Source organism: Triturus cristatus, chromosome 4_2, assembly GCF_964204655.1.
Source record: "Triturus cristatus chromosome 4_2, aTriCri1.1, whole genome shotgun sequence".
Lineage (NCBI taxonomy): Eukaryota > Metazoa > Chordata > Amphibia > Caudata > Salamandridae > Triturus > Triturus cristatus.
Window position 1 is genome coordinate 982,988,391 of NC_140586.1, and position 14,442 is coordinate 983,002,832.

General features: G+C 51.7%; 1 pseudogene; it reads right to left on the reverse strand.

The window, feature by feature from the left end:
• Positions 1-14,442, reverse strand: part of LOC146839208 (uncharacterized) — a 245,285-nt pseudogene that overhangs the window by 95,889 nt on the left and 134,954 nt on the right.

Here is a 14,442-nt window from a genome sequence, read left to right on the forward strand (position 1 = left end):
GGTTTCTTGCATCTGCAAACACAGGCCTCAGAGTGTTTGTAACTATCCGTCCCACCAGCAGCGTCCCCTTTATTTATTTGTGTGAGCGGCGCAAGAGCGGAACAGAGAACTTGACAAAATTAGCCCTTCTATTGCTTAATACACTGTAAATGTGAAACACTTTGGGGCTTAGGGGCTGGATCAAGAATAACGTCAGAAAACAAACGCAAATTAAAAGCACATTTTATATATTCGCTTAAAACGGTTTAACATTTTTATTTCCAAGTTCCACATATCTGTTTAAAAATATTTACACTTTCAGTCATTTCCGAGTTTAGTTACAAACTGATAGTGGGAAAAACACATGATGAATAAAAACTGAGACCAAAAACTATTTTGTTTCTTGTTTTTAGTTTTTAAAACAGGCCGTCGACCTTTCACGTGAAAATTATTATAAGGGCCTGACATCACTTCTTGTGACATCACTACATGTGACGTCATTGTGATTTGCATATGATAATGGGCTCCTTCTCTATTTTCCTTACTTGTGCTCTGTTTATTCCATGACATGGGTCTATAGGTATTAAAAATAAATATAGAAATTCACAGGTGTTCAGCCCGTTTCTCTGGTGATGTCACACATTGACATGTATTCGGCTGCTTCTTCTATTTTTAGGTGAATACAAATCACCTGCCGTTCCCCCTCCTTCCATTTCTCTTTTTCTCCCCTTTTCTTTGTCTCTCTCGCTCTCTTTATCTCTCCCCCCTCTCTATCTCCCGCACACTCCTGTTAGCTTTAGGTTCATGAATGTCACTGCCACTTCTGGCATTCATACGACAAATCCTTCAGAACACTTGAGACCAAGGGACGATCAGTGTGGAAGACGAGTTGCTGGGAGTGCAACGGATTGTCCTGGCACATATATGCTTTTGATGTGGGATTTTGCTGTTTCACCAGATTCTTCAAACAGAGTCTGCTGCTTACAGTGGCTCAATTCTGGTAAAAAGTAGAGTTTGGCAAGGCACAAAATTAATAGTGAGAGCCAAGTCGGAGAGGAGCCACGGGTCACACTTTGTTATAAGGCCCGAGGCACGAGCTGATCCATCAACCGATAACAGTCTGTAAAAGATGCAGCAAACGTTACTTAAAACAAGGTATATGCTCTTTTACATCTAAAAATGGGTTATTTCTTGAACAACTGTGCTTCGTTTTAGTTCATTACATAGACTGCAGTGGCATTTGTCAATAGTAATACATACATTTTACCAATGAAGCTTTTATCTCCAGAGCCCTGACAACATGTTCACTCTGGATGTGTTGGGTTTATAGGTTTTATCACTAATCCTGACAAGTTAGCTGAAAGTACAGTTGTTAGTTCCAGTGTTGTTCAGTGTTGCTTTTACAGGTAATGTGATCAGGTGCAATTGAATGTTTTTCTTTGTATCTCTTCTTCACCCAAAAAAATCAAGAATGTTTATTTTCTTTTAGTCCACATTGTGCTCATCTCCCACTGTGTATCCTGGTGCATCATGCCACTTTGCAATGTGTACGGAAGTGAACAATCACTGGAAACAAACACTTTTATAATCTTGCAAATACTGTTATCTGTTTTTCTTCTTTACTGCTAGTCCGGTCTTCTGTCATCTGGTATTTCAATGTCCCACATAATTAGAATTTTATCTTTTTCCGTAATTCATTCCTCTTACAATAACTGTGTGTTCGCTGATGTCTTTGTAGGTTTTCTAATCGACTAAAGCTCTTCACACATTCACTGCATTTAAATGGCTTTTCCCCCGTGTGTGTTCGCTGATGTCTTTGTAGGTTTTCTAATCGACTAAAGCACTTTGCACATTCACTGCATTTGAATGGTTTTTCCCCTGTGTGTGTTCGCTGATGTCTTTGTAGCTCCGATAATTGACTAAAGCTCTTCACACATTCACTGCACTTGAAGGGCTTTTCCCCTGTGTGTGTTTGATTATGTCTTTGAAGGTGCGATAACCGACTAAAGCACTTTGCACATTCACTGCACTTGAATGGCTTTTCTCCTGTGTGTGTTCGCTGATGTCTTTGAAGGCTTGTTAACTCACTAAAGCACTTTGGGCATTCAGTGCACTTGAATGGCTTTTCCCCTGTGTGTATTCGCTGATGTGTTTGGAGGTTTGATAACCGACTAAAGCACTTTGCACATTCACTGCACTTTAACAGTCTTTCCCCCGTGTGTGTTCGCTGATGACTTTGTAGCTCTCTTAATTGACTAAAGCTCTTGACACATTCACTGCACTTGAATGGTTTTTGTCCTGTGTACGTGTGCTGATGAAGCTTGCATAGTGATGTCAAACTAAAGCTCTTGCTGCATGCGTATGATTCTTCTTTCTTGTTTAGTGTCTGTGGGTCGGGTATATATTTGTCTACATCCCATGACTGCATTTCCTGATGGGCCAACATGGCTGATAAAGCACTCGTATTTTTCTCACACACTTTATATGTGTGCCGTATTTTGCACGTTTGATTTCTGTTTTAACAATAAAATGCAATAGCCACCAAACATTTGCCACACTCCTAATACGTAGAAGGTTTCTTTGTAGGCGATTGTGCCTTTAGATTGGATTATGGCTATGCACGCTTGCGGGTAAAGATGTATCTTCCTTCTGGCCGGTGCAAATTGGGACAGTCTGTTGAATTGTAGATATAAGAACTCCTCTTTCCTTTACCCTTCAGTTGTCTGGCTCCGCTCTGTTGTGCTTTTCGCTGGTTAGTATGCTTTGGTCGGAAAGAGTTTACAATTCACCTGGAGCACGGAATGATGGCTTGTCATCATATTATAAAACAGAGCACTGCGGTAATCACATCATAACGATCCCATGATCAAAGCTGGTGTTGGACATTTGTTTATACAGGAGGCGGTGTGTTATTGTTGTTGCCTTAATTTTACTACGGTCATTTCTTCGTCTTGTGGCGTGGAGGTGCACAGCTCAGCCTCTTACAATCAATGAGCTGCCCTCGATGCTTCATCCGGGATCTGTCAGTTTGTGTGCAGGTTCCTCTGTCGCCGACTGCGCTGATGTTTTCCTGAATACTGTAGCTCATTATTTCTGCTATTATTGAAGATTTTCCGCATTAGCTTCGTTATTGATGGTCATTTCGTACATTCAAGGCTTGTTTTCTGTCGGATGTAAAGATATTTAAAATTACTAAATTGAAACACAATGGAATGAGAATTCACAATGTTTAAATGATTTTAAAAGACATTTCAGGGGAGATTTACCAAATCTCCAAGCAATGCAGCGCAGCCCCCCCTCCACGAGGCTGCGCTGCGTTGCGTGACAGGGAGGAAGCAGGAGAGCACCATATTTTCACAGATATGGCTCTCGCCTTCCCTTTCCCTTGCGCCGGCACTGATTACAGAGGGCCTGCGCCATGCACACACCTTAGCACCAGAGCGCTAGGGGGTGTGTGTGTGTGTGTGTGTGAGTCCAGGATTGGGTTTGTACAGGAAGGACACCCTTCCTGTACAAAATACTATGGCAGACACGAGGGAAAGCTTTTCCCACTTTGTATGCGTGTTGAACAGTGCAGCACGCATGCAAAGTCAGAAAAGGAAGGAGAAATGAAAGCATTTCTCCTCCCTTGCGCCTAGTTTAAAAGGGCGCAGTTTTCTCACGCTAAACCCAAGCTACTGTATTTGGTAAATTGGGTTTAGCGTGAGAAACCTTGGGTGGTTGCACGGGAACGCCCATGCACCCCCCTTGGCAGGCCCCCATGGTGTGAAGTAATGCGACGCAGTGCTATGCGCTGTTTCACATTACTTTTACGTTATTTCCAGCGCTTAACAAGTTTAGCGCTGGAAAGTAAATTAGGAAAAAAAGATTTTGCGCCATTTTGTCCCACTTTTGTGATGCAAACACAGCGGAAAATCTTAGTAAATCTCCCCCTTCTTCTTTACCGCCTTTAAAACTTAGCAAGGAATATTTCATCATACACAGAAATTTAACTAAAAGTTCTGTTGATCAAGTGACATCTTATTAATGTCTGAAAAGGAGGTGATTTACCAATGTTCACAGAGTAACTTAGCAAAGTAAGGGCGCTCACGGAGCACCCAAGTGCTAGAGGTATAGCTTAAGATAGACGCATATGGTCCAGATTTCATTTAAACAACAATAAATTTTAGAAAAAGAGATGGATCAGGCTGGGCTGCAAAATTTCCAGCAACTCTTTACGAAGTATACAACAAAAGTAACTCCATTCACACACTTCTTCTCATTCCTTTCCTATTCACTTAAGATCATCTCAAATGCCAACTCCTGTCTTTTCTCGCTGTTCATAAGTCACCTTTGACACTTTCAACAGATCCCTTGGTTCAAGCATTTCTGGTTTCTTCTAACCTGGAAGATTGGAACATTATTGTGGGTTGAGGGGGGTTTCCTATCGCCATAACATCTGTCCATCTCCCTGAAACTAGTGCAGCTTACAGCACCCCCGAATCTGACCCTGAAAGACAACTTTAAAAAGCAAGTCTTTAGCTCTTCCTAAAGTAGATAAAGTTCTGTAAGATGCAGCTCCTTCCGGGGCTTTTGTGTCAAACAGAGCGAGGGGTTCAATGTATGGCCCGTCCTTTACATTATAAGCGCAGATAAGGCAAAAAACGTTGATTCATATAATTTAATATTCAACGATATCAGTCATTTAGTACTTATAGAGAATCCATCACAACCAATACTTTACCTGACATATCCCCGCAGCAGATGTGTGCATATTACTCTGTTTTCCCTCTTTTCCACCATTACATGGCATCTGGCATGACGTTGTCCGTTTGGGGCCCAGGATGCCACTTTGTGACTGGATGGGCATTTGGCAGAGCGGGAGGAGGTGTCAGTTATCCACAGGTGATGCAGCATTTCTACCTTTCCATATTTCTCATATTCAAGTTTACCTCATTTCCTGTCCTTTGGCCCCCCCTACTGCCCTCTGGCTGCGCACTCACTCTGTGGGGTTCATCAGAAGTCAGATAACGGCCTGATAGTTACAAGGCCATGGATCTCACTTCTTCTACAACATTTATTGCAGACATAGGGCCTAGTTAGGAGTTTGTCCAACAGATTATTGCCTCAAAACTAGGGGTGGGTGAAGAATTCCTCTTTGCCGGAGGAACTCGCAAACATTTGCCCGCTCCGCACTCTGTGCGGATTTCCCAAAAACTATACGAAGTGATGCAGAACGGAGTTTTTTTTCTCAAACGGTTCGCCAACGGTAAGGTGGTGAGCGCTTGTGAGAAAATATAACGCGCTAGACCTCCTCTAGGTGAGATTTCTCACTGCGGGAGGTCGCGGCAAGTCGTGACCACTCGAGTGTATAAATCTGCCATTCTCGTTGATGAAGCTGCCGCTCAATTAGAAAGTCAATTCGAGCGGCAGAAAGCAGCAGCGCCCTCTGGCGCGATGCATTGTGCCGTTCGTGCTGAATTTACAGTAATGGACAAACTCTTGGCACTAAAAATCAGTGACAGCAGCGCAACTTAACAAACTCTGCCACTTGCGGAAGTCCCCAGAGTGCGGCGGAGTTTCCCTGGCACTTCGTGGCATTCCGTGGAGTAAAACACTGTGAACTACACCAAGGCTTAATCAAAACGTCACAGATATCCTGTCTGCCTTATTATAAGTGCCACAGGATGTAATGCATTTTTAATGGGGCGGGCTTGATACCTGTCACATTTGTGATGGAAGTAACCATCCGCTGAAATCTACATCAGGCCTTTGGTGTACATTGTGTCCAGTGTGGCTAGCTGGGCTTGAAGGATCTTGTGGTTTGTGGGTCTCTCACTGCTTTGAGGTCACCGCCAGGCAGGACTTCTGTCAGCCGCGCCTTGTGCAGATCTTCCTTCCAGTCAGGACTTCTGTCAACTGTGCCTTGTGCAGATCTTCCTTCCAGGCAGGACTTCTGTCAGCAGTGCCTTGTGCAGATCTTCCTTCCAGACAGGGGCTTCTGTCAGCTGCGCCTTGTGCAGATCTTCCTTCCAGGCAGGACCTCTGTCAGCTGTGCCTTGTGCAGATCTTCCTTCCAGACAGGTGCTTCTGTCAGCTGCGCCTTGTGCAGATCTTCCTTCCAGGCAGGACTTCTGTCAGCTGTGCCTTGTGCAGATCTTCCTTCCAGGCAGGACTTCTGTCAGCTTCGCCTTGTGCAGATCTTCCTTCCAGGTAGGACTTCTGTCAGCTGTGCCTTGTGCAGATCTTCCTTCCAGACAGGTGCTTCTGTCAGCTGCGCCTTGTGCAGATCTTCCTTCCAGACAGGTGCTTCTGTCAGCTGCGCCTTGTGCAGATCTTCCTTTCAGGCAGGACTTCTGTCAGCTGTGCCTTGTGCAGATCTTCCTTCCAGACAGGTGCTTCTGTCAGCTGCGCCTTGTGCAGATCTTCCTTCCAGGCAGGACTTCTGTCAGCTGTGCCTTGTGCAGATCTTCCTTCCAGGCAGGACTTCTGTCAGCTTCGCCTTGTGCAGATCTTCCTTCCAGGTAGGACTTCTGTCAGCTGTGCCTTGTGCAGATCTTCCTTCCAGACAGGGGCTTCTGTCAGCTGCGCCTTGTGCAGATCTTCCTTCCAGGCAGGACCTCTGTCAGCAGTGCCTTGTGCAGATCTTCCTTCCAGGCAGGACTTCTGTCAGCTTCGCCTTGTGCAGATCTTCCTTCCAGACAGGGGCTTCTGTCAGCTGTGCCTTGTGCAGATCTTCCTTCCAGGCAGGACCTCTGTCAGCTGTGCCTTGTGCAGATCTTCCTTCCAGGCAGGGGCTTCTGTCAGCTGTGCCGTGTGCAGATCTTCCTTCCAGGCAGGACTTCTGTCAGCAGTGCCTTGTGCAGATCTTCCTTCCAGGTAGGACCTCTGTCAGCTGTGCCTTGTGCAGATCTTCCTTCCAGGCAGGGGCTTCTGTCAGCTGTGCCTTGTTCAGATCTTCCTTCCAGGCAGGACTTCTGTCAGCTGTTCCTTGTGCTGATCTCCCTTCCAGGATGGACTTCTGCGGTTGTGAGAAGTTGGCCTGATATATGCTGTCCATAAGTTATAGTGGGCACCCTGTACCAGTGCAAACAACGCTTATTGATGATAGGTTAAAGGCAACCGTCATTGAAATCTATGCTAGTGGTAGCTATGGAGAGCAGCCTTCAGGCTAAGTCTAGCAGGAATGTAAAGCAGCTTGTTTTACCAGCCTCTAATCTCTTGAATGATCAAATGAAAGGACAACCACACCAGGTATATATTGAAAATATATGTATTTAAGATAAAATACACCCCTCTAATCTCTTTATAAGGCTCGAGTTCGAAGTACTTAAGTTACAAGTCAGTATTCAACAGTAAAAGCACAAATACACGTTTGGGCCCTAGGGGCGTACCAAACTATATACCAATAAAGTGGTATAAGAACCACGACTGAACTAGACACAAGGCCTAGAGCCTGTAGAAGTGCTTGGACCACAAGGAACCACCCAAGGTAGTGACACAGGGAACCCAGAGGGGACACGTTCAGTGTGAGAACACAGCCGCGAATCGCCGTTAACTTCTATGGGGAAAATCGCGATTCGAAATTAAGAGTTTAAGGACACTTAGAGGACGACTACAAGCAAACCCTTTTGGACATAGAGGTGTCTGAGGCCAACACCCACGGGAGCACTGGAGAACTCGAGCTACCTCACCCAGGGAGGCCGAGTGCATAGGTGTCAAATGGTGTTGGGTCGCGGCGTCGTTTTCAATGGAAGCTGCTCAAGAAGTGCTGCTGCCGTGAAGAGGAGAAGTGTCCGAAGTGATCCAAGCCCGGATTGAGGATGGAAGGAAACTGAAACGAGAGGAGACAGAGTCTGGGTCACTTACCAGTGACCAGGGGCACGATAGTCCAATGCCCACAGATGTCGGGTGCTTCAGGTGAGTTGACGGGAGTATTGACTCTTCAGCCACGAGGTCCAGGAGGTGTCAACGATGACCAGGAGCTGGATTCGAGCTGTCCCACAAAGTCTGTCGAGTACTGCGGTGTCGGCGACCAGATTGGACCCAACAAGCCTTGGCAACGGCAAGTCGCTTGGAAACAGAGAAAGGACTTCGGTGCAGACCAGCAAGGTCTGTGGGTCTCACCCAGTGAGGGTAAGTCGGGGCACATCTGGGGCAACCAGGAAAGCCCAATCAGAAGAGGAGTTTCCTTCGTGGGGACCCACTAGCCAACGGCCTAGCGATCGCGAAGGAGCCTCGAGCGGTCGCACTTGAAACTGGCCCACGGGTCACTCGTGGAGTGGAGGCCAGAGATCTTCGGTGCAGGAGTTGCTCAAGGCTGGGGATACTCGGAGCCCAAAGCACAACTTCGAGGAAGATGATGGATCAGGAAAAGATCACGGTGTCCAGGGGTAATGGTTCCACTTAACCCACATTAGCCACGGGCCTCAGCTTTGCTGTGGACTCAGGGTAGCCTCGGGGAAGTCTGGAAATCCACCTCTGGTGATGCAAAGACTTCGGCGTCCGGCGGGAGCTTCAGCTACTCTAGGGACCCATATATGGGAGGGTTAGGTAAGAGGGGTGGTTACACCCATTTCCTTTGTCCAGTTTCACGCCAGAGCAGGGGCAGGTAGCCCCTGAAACTGGTTTGAACTGGACTATGCGGAGCGCTAGGTGGCGTAGGTCCAACATGGCCGCTCGGCGGTGAGGCTCCGGATGCCTGACCCCGCAAATCCTTCCCTGATCCGTGGCGAGCTGCCATGGCCGACTCATTTGGGGCGCATCGGAGCGCGGACCTGTCCCACGGCCCAGGGTCCGAAGTTGACAGGATTCGGCCCGGCCCGAGCAAAGATTGGCGGCCTGGAGGCGGGACGGCAGCTGGAGGTGGCGATCCTGGTGCTGGGACCCGGGCGGGCTGCTAATCGAGCCCGCGGCTCCCACGTGGTGTCTAGGCCCGGCCTCCCAGGGACATCGGTGGCCTCGCGGAGGTGCTTCAACTGCCGCTGCCGGCCCCCCGCGAGAAGAGAGGTGTTCCTGCCTAAGGACTGCCGGCGGTGAGTGTGGGGGTGCGGAGCGGGCCCCGGGGGGCCGTACTGTGGTGGACGGTGGCTGGTGAGTGCGGCGCTGAGGGAGGCGTGTAATTGGGGCTGCCTTGGCTGTTGAGGTGGCCGGCGAGTGGTGGGCGGGCCCCCCCTTTGAGCCGGGTGTCGATGGTTGGGGACCGGCTCCCCCTTCCCCCTGCTTTCGCTGCTGCATCTGGACCTGGTCCCTCGTGGCCTGCTTGGGGCTGTTGAGTGGCGCGGGGCGGGGCTCCTGCCTTTGCTGATCGGGCCGCAGGCCGGCGGTCAGTGTGTGCGGCGGCTTCTTCCCACCCCCGCCCCCCCATCCTTGGCTACAGGACTTAGGTTGTCGGCTGTGAAGGCATCAAGATCCTGGGGGGGGCGAACTGAACTGAATCTGGTGCCTGCGGCCATGGGCTGAGTGCTGGCATCGGTGGCTGGGGACTCACCGCGAGGTGCTTGGAAGGGGGCGGTCCTTCCCGCCTGTGCACCGGGGACCACCTTGAAGTGCTTGGACGTCTGTACGGAGTGCTCGGGTCCTGTGACTTCGCTGGTGGCGGCGTGGATTTAGCCTTGGCTGTGTTGTGCGGTTGTGTTGGCCTTGAGGGATATTAGGCTGCCTTATCGGGCTGCGCGCAAGGACGTGATCTGCAGTGCCTGTGGCAATTGGCCTTCCGGACGGGCGGGGTGCCCCGGCCGTGCATCCTTCCCCCCGCCGTCCACCTCCCTGGTCATTGTGGGGTCTCCGGAAGGTACCCACGCTGCTCACTGTCTGGCCTTGACGTCCCCCGTTGACCGTGGGGCGGCCATCATGGGTGAGGACAGGGCTTCCAAGCCGCCACCCGCAGCCACCCAAACCAGGATGGATCAGTGCGCGACCTCCGAGAGGGGGCGGGCACGACCGAGGAGGCGGCTTCGGCCCCCAACACGGACCTAGCAGCCATTTTGCAGGCCATTTCGCTCCTCCCTGGAGGGTATGGTTGGGGAGGTCAAGGTCGACGTTGCACTTCTCCGGCAGGACCTGCGGAACGCCACCGCCCGCATCTCCGAAACCGAATCAAGAATATCGACAGCCGAGGACGACATCCGTCAGTTTCAGGACCAAGTGCGAGAACTGACCACCCACTCTAAGGAACTGCACCGCCGGGCTGAGGATGCAGAAAACCGAGCCCGGCGTAGTAACCTCCACCTGGTGGGATTTCTGGAGGGGGAGAATCGGGCCGTGCAGATGATTTCCTGGAACGCTGGTTTAAGTCCTGGATGCTGGCAGACAGCCTGTCAACCTGGTTTGTAGTGGAGAGGGCCAACCGCTCGCTGGATCCCAGGCCTCCGGAAGCGCCCCCCGTCCTTTCATCTTAAAGATCCTCAATTTCAGAGACAGAGACGCGAGTCTACGTGAGGCCAGGCGCAAAGAGACTCTCACATACCAAAATCACACTATAATGATCTTCCCGGACTAAACCCGGGAGGTCCAAGAGCTAAGGCGATCCTACACGGAGGTGAAGCAGAAGATGCGGGCCATGGGCCTCCAGTACCAGCTTCAGTTCCCGGCCCGCCTCCGGGTCATTTTTCAACACAAAGCAATATTTTTTCACACACCGCGAGCAGCCTGGACCTGGCTGACGGAGGAGCGTCCTTTGCATCGATCTGGACAGGGATCACCGGCGGCTGGGCGTCGGGGACAGGAAGTGCCCCGGCCGTCAAGAACCCGGCGACGCACACTGCCCCGGAGGGGCACAGAGGGAGAGGCGGTTGTCGCGCGCTCCATGGGCCGGCCGCACCCGGCGTCTGGGGCCTCTTCTGCCTCTTCGACTGCACCTACAAGTCCCGCTGCTACTGGACGACACACTGAGTCCCCCCTGCAGGTGGGCTCTGCAGCCCAGCCAGACGCACAAATGGACCTTACAGATCTTTCCTGGAGTCCAGTCATTTGATTTTCCCTTTACTGTATGTGGATTTGTGGGGGGGAGGGGATTTGCTTTACCAGGCTGACGATGCGAGGGACTGGGCTTCAGTGTTCCACTACAATCGCAGCTCTCGGCCAGGGCAGGAGAATTTGTCTTGTTCTGAGGGTCCACTATGTGCTCAAGCCCGAGCGTTTTAGCTTGGTTGTTGTTAGATACCGTTAGGGTGACAGATGCTTCTGTTTTCGAAGTATAGGGTGGGGGGGGTTGGGGTTGGTTTGGGGTTGTTTCTTCCTCCTAGGGGGGATTTTGTTGGTGGGGGTGAATTCCTCATTGTTGTTGTTCTATGGCATCACAACACTGTTGACCTGGTCTCCTGTCCGCTCTCCCGATGTCTCTCCCTCCGGGGAGACCATGCGCCTGCGCCCCCTCCAGTTTTGGTGTGGGTGCCGTGCCCTACGGGTGGTGGCCCCTTTCTGTGCGCTCCCCGACCCTCTTTGAGATCGACTCCGGGGTCATCCGCTCCTCACAAGGGATGTGCTTCTTACAATGGCGCCCGTTCACACCTCATGCAGGGGTGGCGTCGTATTCTGCTCCCTGCTCCAGGCTCGCTCCCCTTAGCTTATGGAGTTCCCTCCGGACTGAGGGATGCGTTCCCTCTACTCCAGAAGATGAGAACTCTTGTTAGGCATGCCCCCGACTATAATTATGGCTGACACACCCATTCCTAGGGCCGCCATGCGCATATTGTCCTGGAATGTTAATGGTCTTTTGGATCATTTCAAACGCATGGCAGTCCTCAAATATGCACAGCGTATGGAGATCGACGTGCTTCTCCTTCAGGAGACACACCTTCTCGGCAATAAATGTCCCTTTCTCGCCCGTTACGGGTATGACAGGGTTTGGCACTCCGGCTTTGCTAGGGGCTCCCGGGGGGTGGCTATCCTAATCAGACGGTCCTTTCCCTTTAGCATTTAGACCCCCAGGGTATGGCTGTTGCAGTTTGTGGCACTCTCGAGGGGCGACCACTCACCTTGCAGTCTCTGTACGCGGCACCGTCCCTGTTGCAGGCTGCCCTTTCCTACACCGCAGATTTGCTACCAGCGCTCGCTCGTTTTAGGGGGGGACTTCAATGCTGTCTACACGCTCCGTATGGACTCGACGGGCCCGATCTCCCTTGCCAGAGCCACTCGCGCGAAGCAGTTGTCGAGTTGGGCTGAAGCCCAGGGTCTGTGCGATGTCTGGAGGGTTTGGCACCCACATGCTCATCAGTATACTCGCACCTCGGCAGCGCACCATTCACACGCCCGGATTGACTTAATTTTTGTCCCTTCTACGGAATGTGCGGGTTTTCAGGACGCCCGCATTCTTCCTAGGGGCCTTTCGGACCACTCACCACTGCTTCTCGCCCTCGGCCCACCTCCCTTTTCCGCCCGCCCGATGTGGCGCCTTAATGCCTGGTTCCTTCAGGACAAAGATTTTCGGAAAACAGTGGGAGACGAGCTTACCAATTATTATCGTCATAATGTTGGCTCTTTCTCTTCCTCTGCCATCCTTTGGGAGGCAGGCAAGGCGACTATTAGGGGGGCTGCCAGGGGGAACGTGCAACAGCAATGCCGGACACAGCTCCAGCGACTCACGGCCTGCGAAGCACAGGCCTTGGAACTTGAACGGGACCAGGAGGCGTTGAGTGACGCCACGCGGGCGCGGCTGGCCTTTCTGCGGGAAGAGATACGTATGCACTCTATGGAGGTGGCTAAGACTCTTTGGCGCTCCTCGGTGGCCCGGGTGTACGGATGGGGGGATAAGAACGGTACGCTCCTCCATCGGCTGGCCACTTACCCTCGGGCAAACCGGATTATTCCTGCCATTGTGGACTCAACTGGCGTGACTCACACAATCTCCGTGGCAGTGGCACAGACCTTTGCAGATTATTACTCCCAACTATACCGGGCTCGGGCGCCTGGGATCTCTCTTGCGGAGATGACGGGGACGAGTGGGGTGGATCTTGGGCAATTGGGATGGGAGGCTGGTGAGACTTTAGATCTGCCCATCACGCTGCAGGAAATCGATGAAGCAATCAGTCACTTGGCATCCAGGAAGACCCCGGGACCGGACGGCTTCCCGCAGGAATATTATGCCCACTACCGTGTAACCCTTGCCCCGAGGCTTCTGGATCTCTATGCTGAAGTGGTGGAGAAGGGCTCATTCCCGCCGGAAACGGACACGGCCACGATAGTAGTCCTTCCCAAAACACAACCCCCATCACAGTCTTGCTCGGATTATCGTCCAATATCTCTCATTAACACTGAGCTTAAGATATACGCTACCATCCTGGCGCAACGGCTTCACCCGCATCTTGTCTCACTGGTCCACCCGGACCAGTGTGGATTTATGCCGGCTCAAGGGACCAGGCACTGCTTGCGGCGCCTACATCTGGCCCTGGCCCACCGGGAGCGCCTATCTCCTTATCTGGCCCTTCTACTGGTCGACTTTGAAAAGCCCTTTGACTCAGTGGGGTGGGTCTACCTCGGAGAGGTCTTGGAGTGCATAGGTTTCGGCCCCCAGTTTCGTGCCATGGTCCGGGTCCTGTACGTGGCTCCACGAGCCCGAGTGTTGGTGAACAGAGCTCTCTCCCACACGTTTTCCATAGGGCGGGGAATGCGGCAGGGCTGCCCGCTCTCGCCCCTCCTCTTTGCCCTGGCGATGGAGCCCCTGGCTGCTCTGGTCCGATCGGATCCTGTTCTCCGTGGTTGGGACTGGCCGGGTATGGTCCCTGATAAGATTGCCCTGTACACGGACGACGTCCTTCACTATCTCTCAGACCCGGCTGTTTCGGGCCCTCGTGTTCGCCAGATTCTTCGCCGTTTCGGTTAGGCATCTGGTCTCCACCTAAACCCAAAAAATCTGTCCTGGTCCCGTTGCACCCGTCTAGGGAATGTTTCGATTGGCAGTCGGATATTCCCCTCCGGAGACTCTCCTTTAAATATTTGGGGATCTGGATCACCCTTCTTCCGGAGTTCTGCTGGGCCCTCAACGTGGCCCCTGTGGTTAATAAGACCAGATCGGACATGGTGAAGAGGCAGTCGCTCCCACTGAACCCATTGGGGAGGATCGCACTCTATAAGATGATGATCCTCCCTAAGTTCCTATACATGCTACAGAACACGCCCTGCTCCTTCTCCCGCTCCTGGTTCCGGGATATGGACAAGATTGTGACTAAGTTTCTCTGGGGTGGCGGTAGGCCCCGTCTGGCCCTGGACCGTTGTCGGATTCCCTCATACGACGGAGGCCTGAGCAGGACTAACCTCTATTTGTACTATCTTGCAACTCGGCTTCTGGTGGTTCATGATTGGTTCTCGGGCGGGTTGGACGATCCGGCCTATAGGCTAGAGGTACAGCTCATGGGGTTCTCCTCCATTCAAAACATGCTCTACGGGGCGGTGATCCCTCTGTCGCTCTCGGACATTACGCGGGCCCCCTTCTTGGCATGGCGTGCTGCTCTTCGGCATACCCGCTGGTCAAGGACACTGACCCTA